Source organism: Panthera onca, chromosome C2 (genome assembly GCF_046562875.1).
Source record: "Panthera onca isolate mPanOnc1 chromosome C2, mPanOnc1 haplotype 2, whole genome shotgun sequence".
NCBI classification, from domain to species: domain Eukaryota; kingdom Metazoa; phylum Chordata; class Mammalia; order Carnivora; family Felidae; genus Panthera; species Panthera onca.
This window is the reverse complement of record NC_138347.1, coordinates 103,909,077-103,929,502: the sequence shown is the minus strand read 5'-3', so window position 1 is coordinate 103,929,502 and position 20,426 is coordinate 103,909,077. Positions and strand designations below refer to the sequence as shown.

The following is a 20,426-nucleotide window of genomic DNA, read 5'->3' as shown; positions in this document are numbered from 1 at the left end:
GCCGATATGCCTTCGCCACCGCTCATGTACATGGGGCGATATACAGAGAACGGGGGCTCCTCACAGCTGAAGGGAAAGACATCAAAAATAAAGAAGAGATTCTAGCCCTGCTAGCAGCCTTATGGGAACACAAAAAGCTAGCGATTGTGCATTGCCCAGGACACCAGAAGACAACCGACCCAGTTTCCTGGGGCAACAATTTGGCCGATCAGACTGCAAAAAACATAGCTCGGCCCCCAGCGCAATTACTGACCCTACAGCTGCCAGACCCCGGACCCCGGGAATTGCCCCCCAGCCCTGAGTATTCAGAAAGCGACATTCAATGGATGAGTAAACTTCCTATGACCCGAATCAAAGATGGCTGGTGGAGAGACTCCAAAAGCAGCATTATACTCCCAGATAAACTAGGATGGCAAGTTCTAGAGCGGATCCATCGCAGCGCCCACTTAGGTTCCCGGCGAATGTTGGACTTACTGAGACAGACCAGACTAAAAATCAGAAATGTCTCTGATAAGGTCGATCAAGTAGTCACTAAATGTACAGTGTGCCAACTCAACAATGCGAGTAGTAATCCTCAGACAACAGGGGTAAGACAAAGAGGGAGCAGACCGGGGACCTACTGGGAAGTAGATTTCACTGAGGTAAAACCAGGAAAATATGGATATAAGTATTTGCCAGTTTTTGTAGATACCTTTTCAGGATGGACTGAAGCCTTTCCAACCAAGAATGAAACGGTGCAGATTGTAGCCAAAAAGATCCTAGAAGAAATCCTGCCCAGGTATGGTTTTCCAGTAATGATAGGGTCAGACAATGGACCTGCATTTGTCTCTAAGGTAAGTCAGTGACTGGCTTCCATACTTGGGGCTGGTTGGAAATTACATTGTGCATACCGACCCCAAAGCTCAGGACAAGTAGAGAGAATGAACAGAACATTAAAGGAGACCCTAACCAAATTGACCATGGAGACTGGTGCTAATTGGGTGGTCCTTGTCCCCTATGCTCTGTTCAGGGTACATAATTCCCCATACAAACTGGGACTCACACCCTATGAAATAATACATGGTAGACCACCCCCCATCATCCCTAACCTAAAAGATAACCTTGTCAAAGCTGAGAACGATAATAGTCTTGAATTTTTGTTCTCCCTACAAGCCTTGCAGAGGGTCCATGAAGATGTATGGCCCAAATTAAAGGAACTCTATGAGACTGGACCCCCGCCTATTCCTCATCATTTCCGGCCAGAGGATTGGGTCCTCGTCAAACGTCATCGGCAGGGAACTCTGGAGCCCAGGTGGAAAGGACCCTTCCAGGTCATCCTGACAATGCCTACTGCCATCAAAGTAGACGGAATCGCCACCTGGATCCATTTCACCCACGCCAAACCAGTGGACCCATTCTCAGACCTCATCGGAACTTCAAAGACAACCTGGACTGTTGATCGGACTAAGGACAATCCTTTAAAATTGACCCTACGCCCCCAACGGATTGAGCCGTAACTATGGTACTTGCCCTCCTCTTGATTGTTCTGCAAATTCTGTCTATAAATCCAAACCCCCACAACTCCTATAATTTGACATGGGAAATTACTAATTTAGAGACTCATGAAGTCTACAACAAAACCCTAGGAACTGCCCCATTAAATACTTGGTGGCCAGATTTATATTTTAATTTAGAAAAAATTAGTCCATTAGAAAAAATGGAAGGAGGTAAATGGAGGCAACTGCAAAGGAGGGTATCAATAAGTAGAAATGGATTTTATGCATGTCCGGGATTTAGGACGGGGGCAGTGAGGCACACATGTGGGGGGTTTGAAAACCTCTATTGCGCAGCCTGGAGTTGTGTCACCTCTAATGATGGGGAATGGAAGTGGGAAGTAAAACCCCAATTTATTGAAATGTCCTATGTCCAACCATGTACCCGCACCAGGTATGATGAAAACTGTAACCTTATTCGTGTGAGATTTACAGAGGAGGGAAAAAAGGACAGGCGGTGGGTCTTAGGACTCACTTGGGGAGTCTACTTATATCAATATCCCCTCTTTGGGACTGCCATTCAAATAAAATTAGAAGTCTCCCCTCTTGTACAACGGGTGGGGCCAAATCAGGTATTAAAAAAGAGAAAAAAAAGAGACGAGCCTATCCCCAGGCAGATCCCCACTACTCCCTCCAGCAGGACCCCCGCCCTTACCCCAGGAGTAAAAGCACAAGCTGTCCAAGAAAATCAGAACCCAGAAGGCATAGACTCCCTATGGAAATTGCTAACAGCAGCGTATGAGGCCTTAAACCGATCGGACCCTGAGGCAACAAGGGCCTGCTGGCTGTTATGATATAAAAGCCCCCTTCTACGAAGCCATAGGTTTAGCTGCCCCTTTTTCACAGTTAGGAGAAGAGTCGCCAGCAGCTTGCAAGTGGAATCGAAAGGGCCCCGGCCTCACACTGCAAGCAGTCACTGGCAATGGGACTTGTATAGGAAAGGTCCCCTCTAGCCATATCCAGCTCTGTGCCCCGACTAATTACTCTATAGATGAATCTAAATGGATAATTCCAGCTCCTGACAGTTTGGTGGATTTGTTCTAAGACAGGGCTCACCCCATGTGTTAGCAGAGATGTTTTTAATTTGTCACCCGAATATTGTATCATGGTATTAATATTTCCAAAGGTTATCTACCACCGAGAAAATGTTGTATATGATCTGTGGACAGAAGGGACGGAAGCAAGAGAGTCAATAAGAACAAAACGGGAACCCTTTACGGCCATAACCTTGACCACCTTATTTGGCCTCGGTGCCATAGGGGCAGGAACAAGGATCTCATCACTAGCCATCCAGCACCAAGGATTCAATAGCCTAAGGGCAGCCATTGATGAGGATATAGCCAGACTTGAGGACTCAATCTCGAACCTCGAAAAATCTCTGACCTCCCTTTCTGAAGTGGTCCTATAGAACCGAAGGGGGCTAGATCTAGTCTTCCTCCAACAAGGAGGCTTATGTGCAGCCTTAAGAGAAGAATGTTGTTTTTATGCTGACCACACCGGAGTAGTCCGAGAGTCCATGGCTAAAGTTAGAGAAGGCCTGGCCAAACGGAAGCGTGAACGAGAACAATAACAAGGCTGGTTTGAGTCTTGGTTCAATCAGTCCCCATGGCTAGCCACCCTGCTTTCTGCTCTAGCTGGGCCCCTTATACTCCTCCTTCTCCTCCTCACCTTCGGGCCTTATATTATTAATAAACTAGTTGCCTTTATCAAAGACCGAGTTAACACGATCCAACTGATGGTCCTTAGGACCCAATATCAACCCATCATTACCGAAACATTTGAGTCAGACACATAAGATCCAATATTGGCTCTTAAGGCACCAAAGAGAGGGGGGAATGAGAGACTAAGAGAAAAATTACCAGGTGTACTCACAACTGCAAAGAAAAGACCTCCCGCGCCCCCCCCCCCCCCCCCCCCCCCACCGTTCCGGGAACCAGCCAGGGCGTGCCCAGTTGTGGTCTGACCTAAAGGCCGGAACCAATCAAGTTCTGCTGAGTGGTTTGAAATAAAGGGGGGAACCAATCAAGTTCTGCTGAGTGTTCAAATTTAAATGTCAACCAATAACAGCTCTGTAACCACCAAAAAATCCCTAACTTGTTTGTGCCTGTCTATAAAAGAAGCTGTAAGATCCTCGCTCGGGGCCTCTTAGCGTCACTGGCAACGAGTGCGCGGAGGACCGGGTTCGAACCTGCAATAAACGACCCTTGCCACTTGGCTTTGACTCTGGACTCTGGTGGTTTGTTTTCGGGGGGTCTTTCGAATCAGGGTATATCATAAGTAGAACATAACTTTCCTATGTGAAAGTACCCTCCTTATAGCAGCAGGGTAGATAGTTTCCTTATCACCAAAATAGGAGATAGGGCCAAGAAGGCTATATAAATGAACCTTGTTAATTCTTCACCATTTCACCTCAAGCCCAAACCTCGTCTTGTCAGTTCTTCACAAGTTTATTGTTTTTTTGTCTAAAATGTATAAAAGCTTCTTGCTTTGGTTCCTTGCTATAAGTGTCATATTTTTGCGAGGCTCCCATATGTACCTACATAATTAAATTTGTTTTTCTCTTGTTAATCTTTTTATTTCTGGGGGATCTCATCCAAAAATCTAGAAGTGTAGGGGAGAAATTGTTTTTTTCTCCTCTTTACCACCTCCTGAAGTGAGACACAACTTGTGAACTGAACTGATGTATATTCTTATGAGTAAGACATTGGTTCATTGAGGTGGAGGAATCCTACCAACTCAGCTTCTGGACTGTGAAACTTCTGGAGGGAGTTTCAAAGGTAGGAGTGAAGGGTAGCAGAATATGCCACACTAAAATATTCCTCTTTGGCATAAGGATTATTTGGGGCTGATTATTATTATTTTTAAGGGTAGACACAGGAGTAGCTCTAAAAATAAAGTTGAATTTACCCTTTGGTAAGAGGATCTCCCTTGATAAGGAGGTCTTTGTCTGTACCTGGAAGAAAAGAATGACTCTAAATCACAAGAAACTCTCATCAATGAAGAGGGTGTTTTCTTAAATCTGCATAACAACCTTACCTTGTTTACTGTGTTTTTCTTGGTAAGCTTCCATAACTGACCTCCCAAATTCCCAACATTTTTCTTTTGTCTTTACCTGAAGATGATGTTTAAGGTCGTGACTTGGGCCGTTTCAGGGAGTTTTACTCATTTTTCCTGGGTATCTCCCACATATATATGAGGTGTACATGTTAATATACTTCTTTTTTCTTGTGTTAAATCTGTTTTTTATTATGGGGGGATTTTAACCACAGAACCCAGAAAGGTAAAGGGAAAATGTTTCCCTCTCTACAATGGGAAGACACCGTAAGACCCTGTAGATAGTCTCCTCTAGATTTAGCATTTATTTATTAAAAATTTTTTTTTAACATTTATTTATTTTTGAGAGACAGAACATGAGCGGGGGGGGGGGGGGGGGGGCGGGAGGAGGAACAGATTGAGAGAGAGGGAGACAGGAGACACAGAATCGAAGCAGGTTCCAGGCTCTGAGCTGTCAGCATAGAGCCCAACATGGGGCTCAAACCCAGGAATGGTGAGATCATGACCTGGGCTGAAGTCAGATGCTTAACCAACTAAGCCACCCAGGCACCCCTACATTTAGCATTTATTGGTGATTTTTACCTGAGCCAATCTTTACTGTCTTGGCTGAAAAATGAAGATTTTCCCATTCAATCACTCTTCATATTTACAAGTCAGCACTTTCTTATACCTGCAGTGCGCGAAATTGTGCTTCTCTTTCCACCTTCATTACCATTTACTATCTTTTATCTAACCTTGTAGGTTAGAAAGTATATCATAATTTTTTGTTTCTAGATTATTAATGAGGCTTATTAATTTTTAACTTTGTTATTAAATTATCTATTCATACTATGTCTACTTTTATTAAGAGCTTTGTGTTTTATATATCTGCATGAAGTATTTATATATTTTGGTGCTGTTAATACATTCTCATATTGGTAAGTTATTTTTCTAGCTTTTTATTTGCATTTCAATTGTGTGTATAATTTTACCTTACATTTAAATATTTTTGTATTGAGTCAAATGTATCCATTTTTCCTTTGTGATTTTTCCCATTGGTATAACAATTAGAAAGTCTATTTTATAGAGTACATAATAAATTAAATAATCAGTATTTTAGTGTTGATTATATACATACTGCCTATACTGAAAGGGACCTTTTTTGTCTGTGTGGAAAAGAAAAGCTCTGGAATTGGGACAATTAGTTCCAAAGACAATTTCATAACAGTAACAGCTATTAATACAGGAACTGTTAGTGAAAAAGATTATGTGTGTGTTTATAAGATCTCTTTTAACACCAAGACCATTCACAACTTTGTCCAAAGGGTCTGGTATAGTTAAAAGGTAAGCAAAAGGTTAGTTGCTGTTATTTATTTTTACAAAAGCCCAAAACAGAAGTCCAAATGGGGTAAAGATGCCCTCTAGTGGAAGGTTAGGTCCTCTTTATAATCAAACTGCAAACATAAAAAATCTGTCCATCATTTTATAAAGTGTATGCAATTGAAATGTGGGGTTTTTGCTTTCTTTCTAAACAATGGAATCAATAACAGAATTAAAAATTAATTCTCATATATAAGAAATGATATTCCCATTCGTATCTTCTTCCTGGATGGATTTTATTTATTTTAATTACTCCTAGAGTACATAATCCTTTACGTAGGAAAAACTAGATTGTCATGGTCAACAGTCTATTTTCTCTTTTGAAGAAAGAATTGGTCACTCTTTATTGACAAGTATATCTACTCTTTCTCATAAGTTTATACAAATAAATATTGACTTGTTCAATAATCTGAATGTGCTATCAGAATTTGTTTTAATTTCATGAAATAAATTGTTTTAATATTTTGAAAGTAAATAGTTTGCAAAGTTATAAGTGCTAATGATAAATATCAGAAAAAGAAGATGTTGACAGAATTGCTTATTATGTGACTTTCAGTGTTGATGTGTTTGAGAAAGAGATAAAAGGGTATAGGAATTGAGTGTGTAGAGTTAATTTTGTGGTCTTTAAAAAAATAATTCTGGGCCGATTGGATATCCATCTGGACCAAAAAAAAAAAAAAAAAAAAAAAATCTTAGCTTTCCCCTCACCATAGAGAAAAATTGATCCCAAGTGGATTGCAGATCTAAATGTGAAATGTATGGGGCACCTGGGTGGCTCAGTCGGTTAAGTGTCTGACTTTGGCTAAGGTCATGATCTCAGGGTTCATGGGTTCAAGCCTAGCATCAGGACAGTCAGGCCTGGAGCCTGCTTCAGATTCTGTGCCTCCCTTTCTCTCTGCCCCTCCCCTGTTTGTGCTCTGTCTCTCTCTCAAAAAAAAAAATAAATAAACATTAAAAAAAATTTAAATGTGAAAGGTAAAATAGTAAAGCTTCTAGAGGAAAACATTGGCATCTTCAGAATAGCAAATATTTCTCAAACTGCATAGAAACAGCACTAGCCACAAGGGAAAATGTTGGTAATTGTACTGAATGAAAATTAAGAACTTCTTTAAGTAAAAACAAAAACAAGAAACTACTAAGGGAGTGAAAAGGTAAATCACACAATGGACGAAGACATTTGCAATACATGTATTCAATGAAGGACTCATCAAGAATATGTAAATAATTCTTATAAATCAATAAGAAAAAGAACATAGTAGAAAAATGGATAGCTAAATAGGTATTTTACAAAAAAATTCTAGTGACTAATAAACTTATGAAAATGTGTTCAACTTCCTTAGTCATCAGGGAAAGTAAACTTAAATCACAGTGTGATAGCACTACAACCAAAACTGTGCTGGTAAAGGTTGGACAATAGGCTTTCCAGGGGGAAAAAAAAGTATGGTGTGTATATCATAAATTGACAAATAATAAAAAAAATACAATATAATATATACTTTTTATTCTAAATTCCATATAGCCAATTGATTTTATAGAATGCTCTTGTTGATTTTTGCTGAAGTCTATCCATATCTGTAATTCAACCATGCTTTGATAACTTTTTAGCTATTCACAACATATCAACTACAAATATGACACTTTTGAGTTTAACCTGCATTATTCACATTTCCGCATCACTTTCTTAAGTCTGTATAAATCAATAGTACAATAAATCAAGTCCTTATAAGTAGCATTTCTCAGTTCCTATGGTGTAAACACTCCATTGTAGTCAATTTCATATTACCCACAGGCTATTGCTGAAGAAATACCTGACAGTGCACCATTATAATGTATTCCCACCATACAAATACAATTGATATAAATAACCTTAATGGCATTAAAGATAGTCAAATGTAATACAATGGGAGGTAATGAAATTTGAATACTTATTACCTTTGTTTTGATATAACTTACTTAAGTTTATATTATTTAATTTTTAATAATGGTTGTGTTTAACAACTAGCTTTCAAAATTATTGAAAATTTAACCATTGGGGCCTGTGACCTGGTAGGAGCCAACTCTAGCATACTCTTCAACCCACCAGAAGAAAAAGACAGCCAGTACCAAATGAGGGCCTAAGACCTGACAATTTAATTCCCAGTATATCCCTGATAAATGCACACATATATTCATCAAAGACATGTACAAGAATGTTCGCAGCAGCACTATTCATAATAGCAACCCCAAAATCCATCAATAGTAGAAAAGATAAATAAATCACAGTGTATTCAGTGGAATAAACCAATTATTACATGTACCAATATGGATGAATCTCATAAATGTGATGTTGAGTGAAAGAAACCAGATCCAAGATATATATACTGCAGTTTACATTTATGTAAAGTTTAAAAATAGGCAAAATTAATCTATAGTATAAATAGGAGAATGAAACCTCTTGGGGTTAGGACTCAAAGGGGACAACTAGGGTCCTGGTTATGTTGTTTACTTAACCTAATCTTTTTTTTTTTTTTTTAAGTAATCTCTACCCCCAACAAAGGGCTTGAACTCACAACCCCAAGATCAAAAGGCACATGCTCTATCAACTGAGCCAGCCAGGTACTCCATGTTCTTTTTCTTATCTGGCATTGTTTACACAGATGTGTCTAGTTTGTGAACATTCATCAAATTGTACAACTTAAGATCTGTGTGCTTTTCTTTGGTTGTTGCATTTCAATAAAGAGTTTACTTTAAAATTTTTTTAACTTACTCTCTCGATTAAAACACACACACACACACACACACACACACACAAAACAAACAAAAAAACTGACCTGATAATTTCAAGGTTAAAGTAAATTGGTTAATATAATTTATCTGAAGAAGTAGGGGAGTAGAAACCAGAAGGCTAAGTAATGGAGTCCCATTGTCTAACCATGAAACCGTGTGAAAGGAATTTTATTCTTTTTGTGACTCTATCCTTTCTACTACAAAACAGTAGTATTGGTGAATTACACAAACTGGAAAATGATTGAAAGAAAAAGCCTATTAAATATCTGTATTAACCTTAAAAACAGCTAAATGCTTTATGAAGCTAAGTTATGTCAGAGTGCTATATCCTAGTGCTTTCCCTAAAAATAGGCTTTAATAATAAGAGTGAAGTAGCCATTTTAAAAGTTTTCAAAGACATTATAACCTGGTTAATTTTTTTCCTTTGGCCTGGATCCACAGAGGGAAAACAGCTGCAAGCCAATAAAATAAAATGGGAAGGAGTGCTTCTTAGTAAAAGATATGGGTAAATGGTTAAATGAATATTGGAAATGGACTGAGGGTTCCATCAGCTGTAAACACAGGAGAATGCAAGAAGCAGCTTTCTGCTGAGTAGACGTTAATTTAACAGGATATGTTGCAGATAAAAATATTTTCCAGAGATTATTAATTCCTGTAAGTCTACACCTACATTTTCAAATTAGTATCAAATTACTTTTGAAGGTTTTCTCCTCCCATATGTAGCATATCAAAATACTACATAAAAAAAGACATTAGATTCTGTTGCTACACAAAGACCCTTCTAGAAGTTTTACCACTACAGCACATTTCACATTTCATAAATTTTTATGCCTGTTTTGACCTAGACTTTCCTTTCTGTGTGAGTTACTTAGCAGAACTTAGTTTAAGAATATGTGATATGTCTAAAAGAGTATTCATTTAGATAGATGTGATGGAAAGAGATCATTTCTTGAAGATTCCTGTTGAGCCTTACATTTTGGTCAAGGATGAGAACCATTACCAAGCACCAGTTTGGCAATAATTCTATACTTTTCTTCTGAAAAGAGTCTTTAATCAATAATCCAAGATCTTGGAAGTTTTTTAGACATTTGGTTCTGCACACACACAAAGTTAATAAATGTGAGTGATAGGCTCAGATCAACTAAACAACCAGATACAGACACCACTTGGGCAAGTCAAACATGGTTTATATATTTAAAGGTGCAGCATGAAGTCAGAGCTGGTAGAGTATGCAGTAGAGAGATCAGTTCTCTTTGCCTGTTAACAGACAGAAGTGCTTCCCCTTGAAGATCCCTCAAAAAGGCCACACCAGCAAATACACAGTATCTGGTAAATCTGAGCAAATGAAGCTCACATCATACCTTTCAAAGCTCAGCTGCCCACTTCAGACCTAGTCGTACACATATGGTACTAAAGCAGTCCAGGACATGGTCTTGTTTGGGTACATGCTGGAGAAAACTATACCGTGGCTAGGTGTACCTCATCTATCTCAGAGTCCTATGACCCATGTAAGGCTTGCAGGTGTAGAGTATGTAGTACTCATACTCCTAAATAAACTTTTCATTCATTACTCTAACCTCTCTAAGCTAAAACATCTTGAGCCAGATATAATCCTGAATTCTGTGCTGTGGAGCAGAGCAAGAATCCATTACCCTGATGGTCCTTGGGCCAGATATATTCCTGATTTCCATGCTGTGGAGCAGAGCGAGAATCCATTACCCATGCTAATGCACCCTTGGACCAGCTTTAGGTCCTGTTCTACAAGTCCAGGCTTACTTAGGTTGACAAGGAATGATAAGACTGAAGAAGGAAAAAAAGACTGCAAAATATCTGCCCCAACCATAGACTGTCTAATTATGTAGTCACTAGCCATTATAAGACAACTTTTCTACTCATTATTTTCTATGTGGTTTTGCTTTATTTTGTTCATTTGTCTTTGCCTTCCAAACCTATGCATTGAGATATGGAGAATTATATCTAACCATGCTTTCATCAGGTGAAACGCCCATTTGCTTTAGACATGTCCTTCCTTTGAACTCAATTTTAAAATGATAGGATGCAAAGTTGCAGTGTCTCAATGCAATCCCAACAATTTGGATTCATCATTGGATTCATCTGTAATATTTTAATTAGGGAAGAATTGCTAGATGTTACACATCTCTGCCTAAACTTTAGTGTACCTTAACTACTTTTTCATGCCGAAACTCTTACTCATCCTGGATCAGTCTGCTAAGGCAGAGAATTGATTAGGATCAGGAGTCAGGTTCAAACCGGGGCTTTACCACCTTCTAGCTTTGTAATCTTTGTTAGGTCCCATAGACCTTGAGCTTTGCTTTCCTTCTCAGTAAGGTGTGATTAAATCTACCTCATGGATTTGTAGTGACAGTTAAGCTAATGTTTGTAAATTTGGCTAGAACTTGACACATAATCCATGCTCAGTAAATATAAACTGAGTCTAAATCTGACAGTTTGGTCTTTTGGTGTATGTAGCATGTGCCAAAATTCTTTATTGTCCACAATTTTTACTGCCAGGGATGGGTTTTATTGAAAACCTTTAAATTTCAGCAATAAATTATTTGCTAGGATTTAGAGGATGAATCGTGAAACAAAAATGTTTGCGGCCAAAAGCATTTCCTTGTTATGTGAAACTAAGACTCGTGAGTGCATGCCAAGCAACTCACAAATAAATACATATCATATTCTGGGCCACCACTTACTTTCTTGGAAGATTTTTGAGAAAATTAATGAGTGTATCCAAGAGTTTGTTGAACTCAAGTAAATTTTCACTGAGCCGTTTGCTTGCTCACTTTGTTAGGTGGATTAAAGGTTATGGGAGGGGGCAGGGTTGACAGTGCAGCTAATGGACTAGGAAACAGTGAGCCTGCACAATAATGCAGGCAAGGAAAATCATTCCACATAGGGATTAAAATTTTAATTGGTTTCTCAAGGCACTTGCAGTCTCTTCAGGAGCTAATTCTGAATTTTAAAGGAATGCGAGAGGAGTGCAGTCATGACCATTTAGGACTTTCTATTTTACATTTATAAATATTAATTGAACACATTACCACTGTCTAAAAATGGCCTAATAAATATTTACCAAGAACAGCTGGCTATTAGATTTCTTAACTTCCTGCTTCCAACTGTGTTAATTTTGGCAATGAATGTGCAAATTACTTAGCTTGTTTAGGGATTCTGAACTTGGAAGGGACAGAGGTGGCAAAGTAGGAGAAGTTATATGAAAATCAGCAAGAAAGGCACAGGACAGTGGCAGGCAAAGGCTCAACTCTCCCTCCATCTCTAATTACTCCCCAGTCTCCATTTACTCATGTGATCTAGGTTCACCTGATTTCAGGTACCAGCCCTGAACTTTGGAGCTAATTGATGCAAAGGAGCAGGGACTTCGGGAAGCCCTATAGGTGCCACCTAGTCGTGTTCCCAGGAGAGCAGAGGCAGCAGTGGTAGCAGCAATAGTGTGTCCATGGTACAGGCTGTGAGAGTGATGTTTGTGTGGGCTTGACTGGGTAAGTTGGCTCTGATGTGTGATTTTGGGTGGTGTTCCTGGCTGCATGGCCCATGTCTGGTTCTCCACCTTCCTTTGTATTCTGAGGCCTACCATGAGCATGTTCACAAATTCCTTTCTGTTAAATAAGCCAGAATCAGTTTCTCTTGCTTGTAACTAAGAATATTATGTGGTGGAGCAATTAACTCAATTTTTGAAAAGCCAATAGTAGGCTGTCAAAAATTTCTACAGATTGGATTTGGTGTGGCCAATTTGAGACCTCCCAGATAAATTATAAGCTTCTTTATAAATGAAGTGGGAGAATAGAAAATATGAACAGAATCATTTCTTCATTTTTTTTCTTTTCTCATTGTCAAAGTAGTACATTATCTCAAATTTTTAAGTGGTGTTTTTAACAGAGAAACAATTACTAATAATTCTTTAACAGATTGTCATAGGTTCAGAGAAAGGCAAGAGTTGAAGTGGAATGACTGATGCACAGGGCGTAACTAGTTTGCCAGAGCTCTTGGCACTGTCGTGTTCATGACCAGCTGTCTGGAAAATGCATATTTCCTAGTAATACCTGGAAAAATAGTGTGGCCTGGTGGGAAAGACAAAGGAGACTTTTCCCTTTCTTTTAACACTCATGCCAATGATGCCAACAGACAACAAATGTCTATTTTAAGCAAAACATTGTGCTAGCAATTTGGAGAAACTCAAAGAAGTGAGATATCTGAATGCCCTTGAAGGAAACATATTCGTTCATTCATCTTTCAAATATTTATTACACTCGATTGTATTAGACACAATGTATACAAAGGTATTCTAGGTACAGCCCTTGTCCTCTGAGGCTTATGGTAAATAAGTACCATCATACCCATGACTAGATGCCCGTGTGGCCTCGTGATATACAGGAGCCTATTAGATATATTTATTTACTTAGCAGGTTATTTATTTATTTTTGGTTAAGATTTTAGACATGTACAACCAATTACCATAGCCGATGATTTTTTTTAAATTGATATTCATTGCAATATCTCAAGTTTGCAGATTTAAGCAGTATATAATCAGCAAGTTATAAATAAACTCAGATTATACATCTGTGTTCCCAAAGGTGGCATGTATAAGTACATTAACTAAAAGCATGCATCTAAAATTATGACTAACCTCTTTTTAAAATGCAGAAATATAAAATTACACTTTTTTAAATAAACAGATTATCTTTATACTTCAAAATCAAATTTGGCTTATATCAGAGATGGATGACAGCTATAGGATTGTGCTCTTCAAAGCCAATTACCTAATTTTTTTTTTTTTGTTACATGAACAATAGCAATGATAGTAAAGGAAATTACCCCCTGCATCTTAATTGCCAATCTGGCATTTAAGAAAGTTCTGCAAAAAGGTAGTGCAACTGAAAGGCTTCAAATTCCAAGTTAAAATCTGGTAGGCTCAGATTAAAATAGGGTATGTTGCAGGGGCGCCTGGGTGGCTCAGTCGCTTAAGCGTCCGACTTTGGCTCAGGTCATGATCTCACAGCTCATGATTCGAGCCCCGCGTCGGGTTCTGTGCTGACAGTTCAGAGTCTGGAGCCTGCTTCAGATTCTGTGTCTCCCTCTCTCTGCCCCTTCCCCACTCATGCTTTGTCTCTCTCTGTCTCTCAAAAATGAATAAACGTTATAAAAAAATTAAAAAAAAAATAAAATAGGGTAGGGTATGTTGCAGATGAAAAAAGAAAGATACCATTGGTTTATTTTTAATGGAATCAAAAGTTGTTGACATTTCTTGGAAACTTGGAACTACTAAATTTCATTTCTCTAAGTATTTCTATTAGTTTTTCTTAGTGGTGCAAGTTATCACAAATAGCTTACAGAGTTATTCTCTACAAGGCACTTCTGTTTGCTGCTGTTCAGGAAGAAAAAACTGTTCTGCATTAACTTCACAATATATGTGTTTTTGCTATAAAATTTTATCATGGCAGATATCTAACAATTTTTTTTCACTAAATCAAAACAGTATAATATTTTTGTTCTAACAGTATTGCATTTAAAAAATGTTAATGTTACACACAAAGAACCATTATCTTATTTGGCTATTAGATACTGAGTTGGAAAAGCCTACAGTTCTTTTGCGTTTCCCCTTTACTCTCACACTACTGCCACACTCATAACACTTTTGATACTTCTGGTCACCAAATGTGTGGAAGTTTTCTGACACCAAGCAATTCTCCAGGACACCTGCTGGGTGTACTACAATTTAACTCTTCTGACACCTGGAGACAGAGTCAGAAGATAGTGTCAGATCCCACAGGTTAAAGCCTCAGTCCCACAACAGTGTTCTCACCCCACTTCAGATGTCAATCTCAAGTAATGGGTCCCCAGGTTACCCACAATTTCTGTCTGACGTGGCTACAAATCAATGGTCTCATGACCAACTTCTTAGATTCACAGAGCTGAGCAGCACACAGAACTCAGGGAAATACTCGTTACCAGTTTCTTAAAGGATATGGTCAAGGATACAGATAAACACCCATATGAAAAGATACATAGAGCAAGGTCTGGCAGGATCCTGAGGACAGAAGCTTCTGTCCCCATGAAATTGGGGTGCGTCACCCTCCTACTACATGGATGTGTTCACCCACTTGGAAGCTCTCTGAAACCCTTCCTGCTGGGATTTTATAGAGGCTTCCCTCACATTGACAGATAAATTCACTTAGGAATTTACAAGAGTTTTAGGAGCCCTGTGTCAGGACTGGAGATGAAAACCAAATACATGTGTCTTATTATGAATCACAATATCACAGATATAATTTAAATCTCTTACTAAGAGAGAAAGCATATGAACAGAATGCAGAATTTCTTAAAGTTTAAAGGTTGAAGAACTCCAAAGGGCAAAATCTAATCAAGTGGTTAGCAACTTTGAAAGAGGTTAAAGGCACTTAAGCATCTTAAGATCCAAGTCAAAATCTGGGCTTCTCCTCTTTCTAGGCATCGTCCCTTTGCTAAGTAACAACCTCCTTGAGCTTCAGTTCCTTCACGTGTCAGGTGGGGATCACTAACCACTTCTTAGGATTGTTGTGAAAATTAAATAATGAGTGTAAGGGGTCTGGCTTGTCGCAGGTAATTTAACACATATTTGTTCTGTATCTTTCTCTTCTCGAAGAGCTTAAGATCTAGTTGAGACTACAAGCTCTAAACCCAGGAAGGGATAAAGAAAAATCCAAGAGTTAAACCACAACTCACACGCACTGAGGTGGCTGGAGAAGACGATCTTTAATGTCCCTTCCAGCTCTAAGCATCGATTACTCTATGACAGCTGTATGAGAAGTGTCATGGGGCAGTGCATGATGAATCGGCAGTTGGGAAGTGCAGACAGTAAGTGCTGTGAGGTCGAAGAAGGGAGCATCTGCCCTGGGCTGGAATGGTTTTGGAAGACCATTAAAAAATTCTGAGCTGTCTCAGCTACAACAAAAGCCCAATTCAATTAGGAGAGCGACTGGCAAGAGTCTGATTATAATACAAATTCAAGCCCAGCTGAGGAGAATAATAAGAAACATAAAATACTGTAGAGAAAGAAGAAAGGAAAATGCAGTGTCAGCAATTTGGTTTCTGAAACACACAAAGAATATTAAGTAGCTATCACGCTTTTCATCCTTACAATAGTCTTTTAAGGTGGACAAAGTATTCAGCCCTGCTGAGAATCTCCCATGAGTGAGGGATTTGTTAGAAATGTGTTCGGTTCCAAATAATAGAAAACCTGCCCAACATTGGCTTAAAAATAAAATGGTGGGTTTTTTCCCCCTAAATAGAAAGAACTTTAAAGGTGGACAGCCCAAGGTTGGTGCCACCTCAAGATAACAGTCAAGACACAGTTTGTCTCTAGCTCTCAGCCTCACTATCCTTAGCATGATGGCATATGCCCTTACTGCTTGTTGCCTTATGGTAGATGGCATCACATTTGCATTCCAGACCCGAAGCAGAGAGAAGGGCAAAGGAGCAAAGAGTGAGGGCAAATGGCATATCCATTGAGTCTGTGCCTTTTTATTAAGGAAGCTAGTTTTCCTGGAAGATTGCCCAATAGACTTCCCCTTCACCTGGTAACCAGAACTGTATCTCATGGTTGCTGCCAGTGGTAAGGACACTGGGGAGAAGAGGTTAGTCAGCCAACAATGTAGACAAAAGTGTTGAAGACTTGTGAAGAAAACTACTACAAGAGATAAAAGCAGGCAGTTGTTTTCCTTAAACAGAAAGCTTTACCCGATTTTTTATTTTATTTTTTATTTTTAATGTTTGTTTATTTTTGAGAGAGAGAGACAGACAGAGTGCGAGTGGGGGAGGGACAGAAAGAGAGGGAGACAGAAATTGGAAGCAGGCTTCAGGCTCTGAGCTGTCAGCACAGAGCCTAAGTCGAGGCTCAAACTCACGAACCCCATAAACCATTTAAAAACTGTAATAATTGTAGATTCACGTGCAGGTGTAAGAAACAATGCAGAGAGATCTCCTGAACCCTTTAACCTTCCAAAAGTATAAGTACAATATCACAGTCAGGATATTGGCTTGGAGATGGTCAAAATACAGAATATTTCCATCACTGCAAGTATCCTTCATATTGTCCTTGTATAGCTACACCTACTTCCTTCCCTCCTGCCCTTCCGTTCATTCTTATTTTCTGGCAACCACTCATCTGTTCTCCAGCTCTCTAATTTTGTCATTTTGAGAATGTTACATAAATAGAAACATATGGTATATAACCTTTTGGAATTGGCTTTTTCACTCAGCATAATTCTCTGGAGAATCTGGAGGGTCACACTGAGTCACCCAGGTTGTTGTTTGCACAACAGTTTGCTTCTTCTTATTGCTGAGTAGTATTTCAGGGTGTGGATGCAACACAATGTATTCACTCATTTACTTGTTGAAAGACACCTGGGTTGTTTTGGCCATTGCAACAACAACAACAAAAAGCTGCTATATACATTTGTGTGCAGGTTTTTATGGGAACATAAAATTTAATTTCATCAGGATAACTGCCTAGTAGTACAATTGTTAGGTTGTATGGTAGTTGCATTTTTGGCTTTTTAAGAAATTGCTAAGTTGTTTTGTAGAGTGGCTATACTATTTTGCATTCCTACCATCAGTATGTGAGTAATCCAGGTTCTTTGCATCCTTGTTGACATATGGTATTATCACTATTTTTTTTTTTTTATTTTAGCCATTCTGATAGATGGGTAGTAATATCTCACCGTGGTTTTAATTTGCATACCCCTAATGATGTTAGACATCTTCATATCTGCTTGTTTGACTACTGAATATCTTCTTCAGTGAACTGTCTCTTCATGTTTTTTGCCCATTTTCTGATTGGATTGTTTTTTTTTACTTATATGTTTTGAGGGTTCTTTTAAATTTTTATTTATTATTTTAAAAGTTTATTTACTGGGGCGCCTGGGTGGCTCAGTCAGTTGGGTGTCTGACTTCAGCTCAGGTCATGATCTCACAGTCCATGAGTTCGAGCCCCGCATAGGGCTCTGTGCTGACAGCTCAGAGCCTGGAGTCTGCTTCGGATTCTGTGTCTCCCTCTCTCTCTGCCCCTCCCCTGCTCATGCTCTGTATCTCTCTGTCTCAAAAATAAATAAAAACATTAAAAGTTTATTTATTTATTTATTTATTTATTTATTTATTTTAGTAATCTCTGCATCTAACACGGGGCTCGAACCCACGACCCTAAAATCAAGAATTGCACACTATTCTGACTGAGCCAGCCAGATGCCCCAGGAGTTCTTTTTATGTTCAAGATACTGGTGTTTAGGTGGATATGGTTTGAACATATTTTCTCCCACTCTGTAGTTTATCTTTTTGTCCTCTTAACAGGGTCTGTCACAGAGCAAGTTTTTAATTTTGATGATGTTCAACTTACCAATTTTTTCTTTTATATATCATGATTTTGTTGTTGAATATAAGAATTCTTTGCCTAGTCCTAGATCCGAAAGATTTTTTTTCTGAAATTAAAAAAAAACTTTCATAGTTTCATCTTGGGTCAGGTCATGATCTCACAGTTTGTGGGATCAAGCCCTACATTATGCTCTGCACTGACACTGTGGAGCCTGCTTGGAATTCTCTCTCTCCCTCTCTCTTTACCCCTCCCCTGCTCATGCTCACTCATTCTCTCTCTCAAAATAAATAAACAAACATTAAAAAAATAAAACATTCAATCTATCTCCAACAAAGTTATATTATAGTCTAAACCACAAGAGATAAAAATCAATATTTATGTTTACATTAATTGGTTGAGAGAGAGATTTTATGGATTCTGATCTAAAAAAATTTTTTTAAATGAATTTATACATAATGAATCTAGAAAATGCACCTGTAACTTCTTAGGAGGTCATACTCTTCCAGCCCTTTTAGGAATTCCATTTTAAGGCCAAGGCCAAACACACAGAATCTAAATTACAAATTTAGATTTGTATCAAATTACACCAAAGCTAAGATTTGAAAAAGGATAGATATCCTGAGCATAAGGACTATGGGATTAGAAAACCCATTTTTCCCAGATGAGATTTGAGGATTAAATAAAGAAGTGCAAAACGAATTTCTTTCTGGTGTAATTTGCCCCTATTATCTCACTCTGAGACCAAGCTCATCCTAGGCTTGTAGCAGACAGATTTGACACAAAGTACTTACTTCTGACATCTGGAGATCTTATTATTGAGGGGCGAGAAGTGTGAGGAGAGATGTAGGTACTTTCTGCCACATAAGTATTTCATTTATGAAAAGCCTGTGGCCTTTCCATGCTAACAAGAGAGGGGTCCATATGGAGGTGTTGTTCTAGGCCCCCATGTAACTTTAAGGAAAACTTGCACAATGCCCAGAGCCCTTGACGTCCTGCAAGAGGAGGATGTCCTCTAATTCCTTGCAGCAGAACTCGCTTAGATGACACTAACATTGACTTCCAAACAGAACAGTACATCTACCAAAAAGAAAGTGATGGTGTATTACAAACCTAGAGAGATCTATGGGAAGCCTCTGCCGGCAGCTTGTTCCGTTGTTGCCATCAAAAACCCGGCTAATGTCGGCATCATATTCTAGGAACACTGGCCACTGGGCTGTGCTCAACTCGACGGCTGCCACTGGAGCCCCTCCTACTGTGGGCCACTTCACTCCTGGAACCTTCACTAGCCAGGTCCAGGCTGCCTCCCGGGAACCGTGTCTTCTGCTGGTCACTGATTCAGGGCTGACCACCAGCCCCTCACAGAGGTGTCTTATGTTAACCTGCCTACCGTTGCTCTGTGTAACCCAGACTCTCCACGGCGCTGTGTGGACACTGCCATCCCACGCAACAGCAAGGGAGCTCACTCAGTGGGTCCGAGGCGGTGGATGCTGGCCTGGGAGGTTCTGCACACACTCCCGTGCACCATCTCCCATGAACACCCGTGGGGGGCCACACCTGACCTCTCCTTCCACAGAGATCCTGAAGAGACTGAGAAGGAAGAGCAGGCTGATGCTGAAAAGGCTGTGACCAAGGAGGGATTTCCAGGTGAATGGACTGCCCCGGGTCCCGAATTTACTGCTACTCAACCTGAGGTCTCAGGTGGTCTGAGACATGCGGGGTCCTCAGTGCCCGTCCAGCAGTTCCCTACTGAAGACTGGGGCTCTCAGCCACTGCTCAGGACTGGGCTGCAGCTCCCACTGCTCGGGCCCCTGAATGGGTGGGAACAACCCCTGAGGGATCCTAAGTTGCTCTGTCCACAGACTCTTAAACAGAAATGGAAATAAGGTTGATGGAAAATAAAGTTTCTTAAAAGAAAAAAAGAGGGGCGCCTGGGTGGCTCAGTCGGTTAAGCGGCCGACTTCGGCTCAGGTCATGATCTCGCGGTCTGTGGGTTCGAGCCCTGCGTCGGGCTCTGTGCTGACAGCTCGGAGCCTGGAGCCTGTTTCAGATTCTGTGTCTCCCTCTCTCTGACCCTCCCCTGTTCATGCTCTGTCTCTCTCTGTCTCAAAAATAAATAAAACGGGGGCGCCTGGGTGGCTCAGTCGGTTAAGCAGCCGACTTCGGCTCAGGTCATGATCTCGCGGTCCGTGAGTTCGAGCCCCGCGTCGGGCTCTGTGCTGACAGCCTGGAGCCTGTTTCAGATTCTGTGTCTCCCTCTCTCTGACCCTCCCCCGTTCATGCTCTGTCTCTCTCTGTCTCAAAAATAAACAAACGTTAAAAAAAAAAAAAAA

At 39.8% G+C, this 20,426-nt stretch overlaps 1 pseudogene across 1 annotated transcript in view; it reads left to right on the top strand.

Moving 5' to 3' along the window:
- LOC144612764 (small ribosomal subunit protein uS2-like) overlaps positions 1–20,217 on the top strand; it is a 95,297-nt pseudogene extending 75,080 nt beyond the window's left edge. Inside the window, exon 4 of the transcript XR_013549771.2 lies at positions 19,374–20,217. The product of XR_013549771.2 is annotated as a small ribosomal subunit protein uS2-like (transcript). The remainder of the gene's footprint in view (positions 1–19,373) is intronic.
- Positions 20,218–20,426: the final 209 nt, after the last annotated feature.